The sequence below is a fragment of the Protopterus annectens genome, chromosome 11.part0 (assembly GCF_019279795.1).
Source record: "Protopterus annectens isolate FY-2018-M chromosome 11.part0, PAN1.0, whole genome shotgun sequence".
Taxonomy (NCBI): domain Eukaryota; kingdom Metazoa; phylum Chordata; order Ceratodontiformes; family Protopteridae; genus Protopterus; species Protopterus annectens.
Genome location: NC_056745.1, coordinates 548,755,964 through 548,768,003, shown reverse-complemented (window position 1 = coordinate 548,768,003; position 12,040 = coordinate 548,755,964). Strand labels below are relative to the sequence as shown.

Here is a 12,040-nt window from a genome sequence, read left to right as displayed (position 1 = left end):
TCAACGCTTTCTGGAATTCATAAACTCCATTGTTCTAGATCACCTTATCCACACCCCCACCAGGAGCAACAATATCCTAGACCTAGTCATTACCAACATGAGTGACAGGTGTTCCACACCTGAAGTCAACTCCTTATTGGTCCGATCCAACCATAAGCTTATCACCCTTGATATCCACATCCTGCCCCACCCCCATTAAGGAAACCACAGTAAAAAAATTCTCCAAAGCCAACTTCATGCTTCTTAAGACAGAAGTGATGAACTTCATGACACCCATGCAGATGGACAATACAGTTACAACTGCTGAATCCTACAGAAATGCACTCTATAAGCACTTACACGAGTGCATGTATTGTGCTATCCCAAAGAGAACCAAGACGCTATCCTCCAAAAAAAGGAAGCCAATCTGGTGGTCCCCTGCCATAAACAAACTGTACAACAGAAGGAAGAAACTGTTGCAAAAGAGAGTAAAATCCCATGAGTGGAGGAGCTCCCTGGTCAGCCTCAGTAAGAAGCTGAGATCCCTTATAAGATCCTCCAAAGCTAGCTACGAAAACAAAATCGTCACTAAATCCAAGGACAACCACAAAGCATTCTATAGCTATGTCAAGAATCTAGATGGCAACACCCAGATCTGCTCTGAGTTACAGCAGAAAGGCACGAAAATTACAGAACCAACTGATATTGCCAACATCCTGGCAGATAGGTTCAGTGCTAACTTTACCCACCTCTCACCCACTAAAGGGCCCATATCTATACAGGAAGAATGCAGAGTCCCTGTAATCACAGCTACGCAGGTAAAAGCTGCACTCTCTAAAGCCAAAAACACAGCATCCATGGGACCGGACAACATCTCAGGCTGCGTTTTGCACAAACTTCAGAATGAACTGGCTTCCCACTTAAACACCATGTTCAATAATAGCCTCGCATCAGGCTTTGTGCCCACTGAATGGCGCACAGCAACAGTTATCCCACTCCACAAAGGGGGAGCCACCACTGATCCCGGGAATTAATGACCTATTAGCCTGATGAGCCTGGTCTGCAAGGCCATGGAACGTATTATCATGGAACTCATAAACAAAGACATTGGTAACCTCCAAACTCTGGATCCCACCCAGTTCAGGTTTGTGAAAGGCATATCATGCCTCCTGAACCTGATTGACTTCTTTGAGGCAGTCACCAAAGCCATGGATGAGGGTAAGGTGGTTCACACAGCTTATCTTGACCTCGCCAAGGCTTTCTACACCATCCCCCATTCTGGAATTATAGCTAAACTCACTAAACTAGGTATAAATCCCTATGTCACAAGATGGGTTGCCAACTGGATCACTGACAGAACCCACACTGTAAAAGTTGCAGACTCCAAATCTGACCTCAAAGCAGTGAAAAGTGGAGTACCACAGGGTTCCGTCCTGGGACCTCTCCTGTTTGGTATCTACTTCTCTGAAGTACAGACTAACACAGAAGGCCTCTGGCTAATGAAGTTTGCAGATGACTGCAAACTAGGAGCCATAGTCAAGTTCCCAAATGATGTGGATATCCTACAGAAGGGCCTCACTGAGACAGATGCCTGGTGTCAGAGCCATGGCCTCAAGCTCAATGCCAAAAATTGCAGTGTCATCCCCTTTGGTAAAAACTCTGTACCCATGAACTACCACATAGGCAGCAATCTACTTAACACCGAATGCATGATAAAAGACCTTGGGACCTAGGTGGACAGTAGTCTCTCCTTTGATTGTCACATCACCACAGTAGTTAGGAAGTCCTTCTACGTGGCATACCTCATCATAAAAGGGTTCTCATCCAGGAAAAAAGAGGTCATTGTTCCCCTCTGCTCGTCACTCATTAGACCCATTATAAAGTACAATGCCCCTTTTGGAATGTACCTCACAAGACATTTGCAGCAGCTGGAAAGGCCACAGAAGTATCTCACAAAGAGGATTACTGGCCTCAAACAAATGCCCTACACTGACCGTCTCAAAAAACTTCAGCTTTACTCCGTAGCATATCGCCTACTCCGAGGTGATCTCTGCCTAACATATAAAGCTATGTCAAACCCAGAGCTGTTGGACATGCTACACCTAAAGAAATCCCAATCCCTCTGAGCTACATGCTCTAGGGACCTAAACCTTGTCACCACAATAAACAGGACACGCTGGAGGGATAGATTCCTGTCCCAGAGACTTCCTATACTCTGGAACAAGCTACCCATCTATGTCAAGCAAAGTTCTTCATTAGCACTCTTCAAGAAAAATCTTTCTTGGGTGGCATAAGTTATGGAACCTTGCTGGCTAGGCTTACATAGGCCCTTGGGCCGATGGCCTAGTACCTACCTATGACTCTATAATACAAATAGTAGTTTGACCAAGAGCAAGGCGATTTGGTGTTACCAGATAAATATGCAAGTACTCTCAAAACTTAAATATCTCTACACAGCTACAATGAAAGGTTTAAATATGTTTAATAATAAATAATAAAAGAACAAGACAATATTAAATATATATTCACAGTGATATTAGAGTTCAAAATTACAAGAAATAGTTAAAACAACACTGCAGGACAGTCTTAAATAAATAAAGAAAGATGATTCTCGATTGGAGACCCTTCTCTATGGAGTCTGCATGTCCTCCCTGCAGTCGAGTGACATTTAAAGACATGTAGGTAGGTGCGTGTGTGAGTGGGTGTGCCTTCTTTGAAGGTTGGGTGCCAGGCTGGCAACTCTGCACCATAAAAATCCACTGCCAATCATTAGCGGAGTGAAGTTCCACTGTGGCGACCCCTAACCGGGAAAAGTCAAAAGACTTTTATCCAAACTAAGCTTCACTATATTCCTGACTAAATCTAAGAGAATTACTATACCCTAGTAACTTACTATTAGAGCAAGGCAGATGTAATGAATGGATATTCTAGTTGTCAGGTCCAAAACAGAATGCAGAATGTGTCTGACTAAAAGACTTCTCAAATTTATACCTAAAATATTACTTCTGGGATAGTTTGCAAAATTACATAATTTCTTGTCATCTGACTGCTAGTTCCCAGGTCATACAACCACTGATGAAGCTGGCAGTATTTAGCATCTACCTGTAAAAATATACAGACAAGGGCTTCTCCTCAGATCCCTGACAGATGCTGGAAGTCATAAAACAATTGCATTCCTTCATTCTTTCAAGACTAATAATTAATTCACCCGAAGGATAATACAGAAAATTTCCTAGTACAGACATTGTGCCTCTTGCTACACTGGAAACTGAAAGATACCACCTTTTATGGCCTAGCCATAAAGTAATTTAATTTCAGTTGTTTTTCTAAAATTTACTAGACTCTGGTTAACCTCCTGTATCCCATTTTCCACTGTTAAAATATATACATTTAAACAGTTACAATAGAGCATGTACATTTCTGTTCTATTCCAGTAGGGCACACTGTGGATCCATTTTAAACACAAGCATTTTGCAAATACCTTTTCAACACACACGTCTGTACAGAGCAGTTTGATATACATGTCTTACAGTTCTAATAATTATTTACATAATTCCAGCTAGCTGGGCTGGCAGTATCTCCTTTTGTCACACCTACATCATAAACTGATCTAACTTACCCACGCCCCAAAAGTACTACAGTATAAACCTGGCATTATGTATGGTCACTTTCCCACCTTTTCTCTGGGCAGCCTGACTGACTTGGGCATCCTGAGGCAATGTAGTAATTGCCTCATGTACACTGCCAAGCACTTAGTCCTGAAACAAACAAATGCCATATGTGAGAGATGTAGTCACACTACCAGTTTAGAAACAATCCTCTCAAGTAACAAAAAACAAGACATCAAACAGGTTGCCAGCTCAGGCACTTCACCTCACACAAGTTCAGGACACAACACATAAACCCACATATGCTGAGGTACTTACTAGAAGCCTACCAAAAGATCAGAGACCTCCAAAGCACAAATTATCTGCACACACAACATGAATAGGAAAAACTATACATAACAACACACACATCAGCTCTATCCAAATAAGCCCCTAAGGCAAAACACCTCAAAACCTAATGTCTTGGTCATAGGAGACTGTATAGTCAGACACACAGATGCCCTTCTCACCAGGCTGGACAAGGAGAAGGTCATAGTCAGCTGCCTATCGGTGCCAGGATCTATCAGATCATGTATGCACTCAGGTCACTCAACAGCAAGTACTGTTATGACTCTGGCACAGTCCATTTTGGGGCGAACGACTTGAGACATACCTCCCTGGACTATATGAAGAGAGACATAACTAAACTCTCAGATTATGTGTCCCATGCAGGTATGACCCTAGCCATATGCAGCATTATACCTTCACTCAGGATGATGTCACAATGTAAACAAAAAATGATTGACTTCAACAATTGGCTTAGCTTCTGTTGTCATTCCATGGGGATCCAGTATTTATCAGTCTGAGAAGACATTGTCTACAGGCCATGCTACTTTGCCAGAGGTGGTCTGTACCTGTCTCCTCTAGGTTTTGGATACTGGCTAAGGTGCTTGCTTCCCCCAGAATGCTTTTTTTAGGCAATATCAAAACTACAAAATTTCTGACATACCAAAATCCACTCGAGACAACCTCAAAGTTCTGCTGCTTAATGCTAGGAGTCTAAACACAAAACTGCACTCCCTGGAAACACTTCTTACTTTGGAAGATGCTCATGTCTGTGCAGTCACTGAAACATGGTTTAAGGTCACAGAGAAAACTCCAGATGTGCAAGGCTACAATGTCTTCCACAAATTCTGACCTCAGAATGAGCATGAAAGAACCAAAGGTGGAGGTGTATCCATCTTCATTAAAGCAAAGTGCACCTCCAGACTGGTCAAACAGTATGACTCTCTCGAACTACTTCATGCAATTAACTATAGGCAAAACACCCTACCACATCACTGCCTGCTACAGGCCCTCCTCCATGAGCCAAGAAAAGCACAATGCTTCCCTGGCCTTACTGGTGTCACCTACCATACAGCCCAACACCTTAGTCATGGGATATTTCAATTATCCGTCCATCAACTCGGTAACATACACAAGATCAAACATGCATGCCTACAGGTTCCTGGACTTTGCCAATGAAAATGCTCTGGAACAGACAGCCTGCACCCCCACAAGAGGCTCTAATGTCCTTGACATAGTCCTCATCAACATGGGAGATCACTGCACTGCCCCTGTATGATGCTCACCCTGGTAAGGTCAAACCATAAATCAGTCTCATTTGAAGTAAATGTTGGATCCCACACCCCCAAAGGAACAAAAAAAAATAGGAACTTCTCCAAAGCAAACTACAACCTACTAAGTTATGGCATAAAAAGTTTTATACCATCTACAATCACAGGCAATAATGACTCCTATGCAGCGATGTACACAAATGCCCTGTGTAATCATCTCAGCAACTGAAAAGTCTCGGCTGTACCTGACTGAATTAAAACCAGGCCCTCCTGAAAAAACAAGCCACTTGGTGGATATCTACTATAAACAAATTGTATAACAAAAGAAAGAAATTGATGCCCAAGAGCAAGAGGCAACTGCCTCTGCAGTGGAAGAATTCTCTCCACAGAATGAATAAGCAAATTAGAAGTCTTGAAAAGTCCTCTAAAGCTAATTATAAAGTTAAAATAGCATCCCTAGCCAAGGACAATCATAAGGCATTCTTTAACTATGTCAGAAATCTAAAAAGGAGTGTCCATGGCATTCTGGCAAAATAATCACTTTTCCTACACCTCTCCAAAACTTTTGATACCATTTCCCACACTATCCTCCTCTCCAAACTATCTACACTCCACATTTCCCCACCGACCCTACAATGGTTCAATAGCTATCTCTCCAATAGGTAGCAATCTACCAAATGGCAACAATCTTACTTTCCCTTCCTCAATACTTCCACAGGGGTACCCCAAGGCTCCATATTTGGTCCTCTCTTATTTAGTATCTTTATTAACAACTTTCAGTCTATTCTCCCACAGTCCTCAGTAATACAGTATGCTGACAACTCTACAATAATATGCACTGCAAATTCCAGTTCTGAACTCCAGCAAATCACCCAGAATGCCCTCACCTCTACTGAATCTTGAATGCTTAACAATCATCTTGCCCTAAATCCCAAAAAAATAAACTAGCACTTTTTATCCCTAAGAGAACCACTCCTGTAGATAAAAACTTTTCACTATACAAGCCCAAGACAATACCACCATAGACATTGTCCCACACACTAAACAACTAGGCATTATTATAGATGAAAACCTTAACTTTGACTTACACATAAACAATAACATCATGAAAACACACCAAAAGCTTCGTATGCTCTACAGGCCCCAGTATTTTCTTAGCCTCTCTACTAGACAAACCCTTGCACCCATCTTTTTATTACCATCTCTCATTTATGACACCCCTCTCCTCACTAATATCCAAAATTCTGCAAAATCCAAACTTGAAATGTGTTACAACAGAATAGCCACATTTGCCACCAAGGCCACATTTTCATCCCACCACTGTAACTCATTGAAACAATTAGGCTGTCTGGAACTCCCCCACCATCTCTCATTCACCCAACTAACTACAGCACACAAAATAATCTACATACCCGCAGACTGTCCTGCTCTCTCAACACTACTCACCCACACCAACCCAGCAGGTAACTAAGATCTGAAAATCATCTACTTCTGAAAGTAGAAAAGCCCACTTTACCTGCTGGTCAACTCCTCTACTCCTTCACCATCACCAAATGATGGAACTCACTTCCACCTTTTATAAGAAACACGGGCAGCACCACCACCTTCAAACAAATACTGAAAAATCATCTCAACTCTTCCTGGTTATGTACCTGTCTATAACCTAACCTCCTCCTTCTCTTTATATGATAACTAAACTCCCATGCTTTTTGCTACTGCTGACTGATGATATTTTCTCCATAATTATTATTTTTTATCACTTGTTGATACTGGTACAATAACGCTGATTAATATATCTCTGTTTATACCTCTCTGATTGAATTCATCTGGCAACCAACAAAATTCCTGCTTGTGTGTATATATTCTGTATATATAGATTCATAGGTTCATAGATTAGTACTAGGCTAAGTGTCCTTGTGGGCTATTTTAAGCCTAGCCAATTACCCTATGTGAGAATCAAACCCTGCACCTTGTGTCTGTAAGGTAAACACCTTAATCATTATACCAACCTCCCACCCCTATTACTGTAATTACTATCTGTAACACTATATCTACTTTTGTACCAATTAATGTTTAATATTTTCTGTATCTATGTTCTTGTCAGAACTTTTCTCCCCAGGCCTCCACCAAATGGGCTGTTTTAGGCCCAGTGTACTTTGCTGGTAAACAAATACAATAAATAAATAAATAAAAATAAAATAAAGGGGGGGCCATCAAGGGACCCTAAGAACTATAGACCAATAAGTCTTACCAGCCTTATCTGAAAGGCCATGGTAAGAATCATGATGGACCTTATCAACAAGGAAACAGGTTATCCTGAAACTCAGTTTGGCTATGTTAAGGGCAGATCATGCTTACTGAACCTGGTAGACTACTTCGAGAAAGCCACCAAAGCCCTAGATGAAGATAAGCCTATCTGGACCTAGCCAAAGTCTTTGACATAATCCCCTACTTGGGTATCATTGAAAAACTCTCCCAGCTAGGAGTTAACCATTACATCACTAGATGAGTAACTAATTGGCTCACCAACAGAACACATACTGTCAAAGTTGGTGACTCCACCTCTACCAGTAGACTTGTCACCAGTGGCATACCGCAAGGATCTGTACTGGGCCCTTTATTATTTGGAATTTATTTCTCGGAAGTCCAGGCTAAAGTAGATGGCCTCTGGTTTACTAATTTCACTGATAATTGTAACCTAGGTGCAATCTTTGAGTTCCCCAATGATGTTAACATGTTTTTTCTTGGTTGCTGTTTGGCTTGGTTGTTGTTTCTAACACAAAGAAATGCCTGGTACCAAAATCACGATTTAAAACTCAACACAAAAACGTGCACTATTACAGCAGAATTCCCCACTAATTACAATATTGACAGCACCCCTCTAACTTCAAACCCAGTGGTGTGAAGTCTGGGAACACAGGTCATTGACTACCAGGTTTCCATGGTGGTAAGGAAAGCCTTCTACATTGCGCATTTCATAAGTAAAGGCATCTCATCCAGGTCTAAGGATGTTACAACCCCATTTTACTCGACCCTAATCAGAACATTACTAGAGTACAATGATCCCTTCTGCATGTATCTCACCAGACACCTGCAAGAAACTAGAGAGACCAGAGATGTTTCTCACTAAGAAGATACAGGGCTTCCAAACCATGACCTTCATGAACAGATGGAAAGCCCTGTCACTGTACTCTGTATAGGCTACTGAGAGATGACATGTGCCTGACCTACAGAGCAGTCTCTGAGCCCAAACTGATAGAAATGCTGCAGATACACAAATCAAATGGCACTAGAGTCACTTGCTCTAGGGATCCCAGCCTTACCAGTGAGATTAACAGGACATGCTGGAGAGACAGATATGTCTCCAAAAGATTGCCACTGTTCAGGAATAACCTTCCAATTCATGTGAAGCAGAGCTCCTCAATGACCCTATTCAAGCACAACCTGGAAAAATGAATAGTTGACTGCATATTCACCCTGGGGGGTGGCACCCATGTCCCTCATGGACTGGGGTAGTTGGTGTTGATCTGTAAAGTACATACATCTAACCAAGGACAACTGGGGCAACCTGGGATTAACATGGTTAGGCTTATAAAGGCTCTAGGGATGCTAGCCTAGTAACCTCTTATGAACCTTTCTATATGACTCATCAGCTGGCAAAAAAAAGATCACTGCAATACCTCAATTTAGGTAGAAAGATAGGACATAAGATACAAAATCTACTGCATCTTCTTCTTTCAGATTTTCCCAGTTAGGTGTCGCCACATCGGATCACCTGTCCGCTCATGACTGGCAGTGGAGTTTTACGGTGTCGAGTTGCCAGTCCAGCACTCAACCTTCCACAGAAGGCACTTACATGCACACACTCATGCTTAAGGCCAATTTAGAGTGTCCAATCCACCTACAGCATGTCTTTGGGATGTGGGAGGAAACCGGATCACCCGAAGGAAACCCACACAACCACAGGGAGGACATGCAGACTCCACACAGAAGGCACCCCAGCTGAGGATCGAACAGGAGAACCTTTTACTGTGAGGTGGCAATGCTAACCGCTGCACCACCGCGGCCGCCCACAAAATCTACTGCATCTGGAAATTCAAAAATGGCATATAAAACAGCTCTGCAAATTTCTAATCACAAAAGGGTGAGGAGGTTGGCTAGTTGAGGAGAGGGCAATATTTGTCCATCCACATCCCCTTATTCCCATTTTTATACATAGGGTCAGGGAGTCAATTCAAAATAGACAATCATCCAGAACTACTGCTTAAAATTTTGTGCTGGCTTGTATGTATGGACCAGCTTAACATATATTTTCACTTAGTGCTTCTCTGTTAAGAGGTATGAAAATGAATAACACATCGAATCACTGTTCTGACAGGTAAGTGCAAATTAAAATGGACTGGTGCAGGAATTACTATTCCTGCATGATTATAAATGTATACCATTTGTATAATACAGTTACAATGCATTTATCAATAATGTTAATAAGGAACCTGAAATTGAAGTATCTTTCAATTTATTTCTTGCCAATAACCTCTGTCTCATCATTTTTATGCTCAAATCTATAATGCTAAATGTTGCTTTTTAGAATCCCTTTAAAATGCAGTATTTTGTTTGACCTGCCATCATGAAGTCCAAAGAAAAATGTTACAGCATCTCATGGAAATGTTTCCTGTCTCTGTATGCATTAGTATGTATCAAAGAAACTACTTTCATTGAGTAGTGTGCAAACACAATTACAGTAAATAGTTTTCTTAGTGAAATATCTTTAATACAAGGCATACTTGCTGTTTTGCTCACCTCTAATAAGCAACTATCACAGAATAGTGCTTAGTGTCAGAAAATAGTTCTAGGTTACTATCCCATTAAACAATGCACTAAATAATTCCCTCATTTCCTGTCTAACTGTGCACAGTACAGCTTTCTGTTAGTGCAGTACCAACATAAAATACACTAGCTTGATTAATTCTATCAGTTCTAATGTGGTCTGGGTTGTTACCCAGTTAATGGTGGTTGTGAATAAAAATGAAATTAAGAACTTTATTGAAAATGGCAATGTAAATGTATACCCTAGGTCCTTTTTCAACAAATTAGTTATTATGCTGCATACCGGGCTGTCACATCATCAGAAAGGGTATTTATGTATGCCTTAATCACTTGATCCAGTTCCTTAAAGGAAGTTTTTTGTTTTCTGAGTACGGCAACAAATGTGCATGGCATAATAAGTCAATAAAGTACTGTTCTCTCAAAACCAAATATAATGAATAATATCACTTTTTCTGTGCAGAACATTCAGTTAAATGTACGTGGCGGGAATATATGACTTTCCTTATTTTTACATAATCCAGCTGTGAATCTTGATTTATACTATTTTATAACTCACTATAGCTTAATATACTAAACAATCCTAAATCCTGCCGATCCCTTGCAAATTCTCTGACACTTTATACTCCTCAACTCCCACTATGAAGTACTAATCAATACCTTCTTGAAGTTCATAAACCAAACAAACCTTTGGAAAAATACTCTATTGTCACTCAGTTGCAAAAAATTGGAACACACTCCCTTTAGCCCTTAGACTACTTAAAGACAAAAATGCCTTCAAGAAGCAGTTTAAATCTTTTTTTCCTATCAAATTGGATATGTTCATGCTCTAAACTAATACCCAAGAAACATTCAGGGATAACCTGACTTAACTGTATCACTTCTAGCTCTCTCTCTTACTACTACCTACACATTTTTTCCGTCATATTCCATACTAGTTAGCTCATTTTACACTCAGTTCCCATAATCCCTTATTACTGTTTTTTAATTTATTTATTAACTTCCAAAGTTCACATAACTTTATCTGTATATGTACTTACTTCATGCCTAGTACCTTGGTTCAGCAATGTATTCACCTTAGTCTTACCATATTTCTGCTTAGTTTCTTGCAATACTACGTGAAAATTTCCATATATGTATTATATTGTATTTCTATCCATTCTATATAGTCCTTTATTGCATGTTATGTAATTACTTCAGAAGTATGCATACTTAAAATGTGATCTGTGTTTATCTTTGTTCTTACTATTTGTTTACTTAAACTTTTATGGGGGGAGCTTTTCTCCCCGGGTCTCTGCTGAAAAAGGGCTTCTAAGAACCCAAACAGACTATCCTGGTTAACAAATGTAAAAATAAAAATAAATAAATAAATAATGTTTTCTTCTCTCTCTTTTTTCTTTAGATCACTGATGCCTGAGTGGTGAAAAAAGTCATGCACCTACTTATATATATTTAAAAACAGAAGCAACCTACACTGGGTTTGATACCTAACCTGTAACCTACATGGTTACAGGACAAACATAAAAGAAAACCAAGGTTAAACCCAGAAGATATTACCTTAGCTCTAGATATGGGGATAATGTTTCTAATCCCCTCAAAGCAGGAGGAACCAGATGCCATGTAGAACTTTTTTAAAATTTGTTTTAAAAAATTATTCAAGTTAGTTAAGTAAGATGATGGACAAACATTCTTGTTCTGAACAGATAATGGATAAACTCTCTCAACTAGGCATCAATCTGTATGTTACCAGATGAGTAGCAAACTGGCATTGATAGAACCCACCTGGTCAAAACAGGGGAAACCAACTCAAGCAGTAGAGCCATAATGAGTAGTGTACCCCAGGGATTGGTGTTAGGGCCTCTGTTGTTTGGGATATACTTTTCTGAGGTGCAGGCCAAAACCAGTAGGCTATAGCTGACCACATTTGCAGATGAATGCAAGCTGGGAACTGTCATTAATTCCCCTAGTGATGTGGACATCCTCCAAGAGGGTCTCACCAAAACAAATGACTGGTGCCAGAAATATGGCCTCAAA

General features: G+C 40.4%; 1 protein-coding gene across 1 annotated transcript in view; it reads right to left on the bottom strand.

Moving 5' to 3' along the window:
* The window catches only part of GRIP1 (glutamate receptor interacting protein 1), a 2,220,015-nt gene that overhangs the window by 1,464,940 nt on the left and 743,035 nt on the right, over positions 1-12,040 (bottom strand). The window lies entirely within an intron of this gene.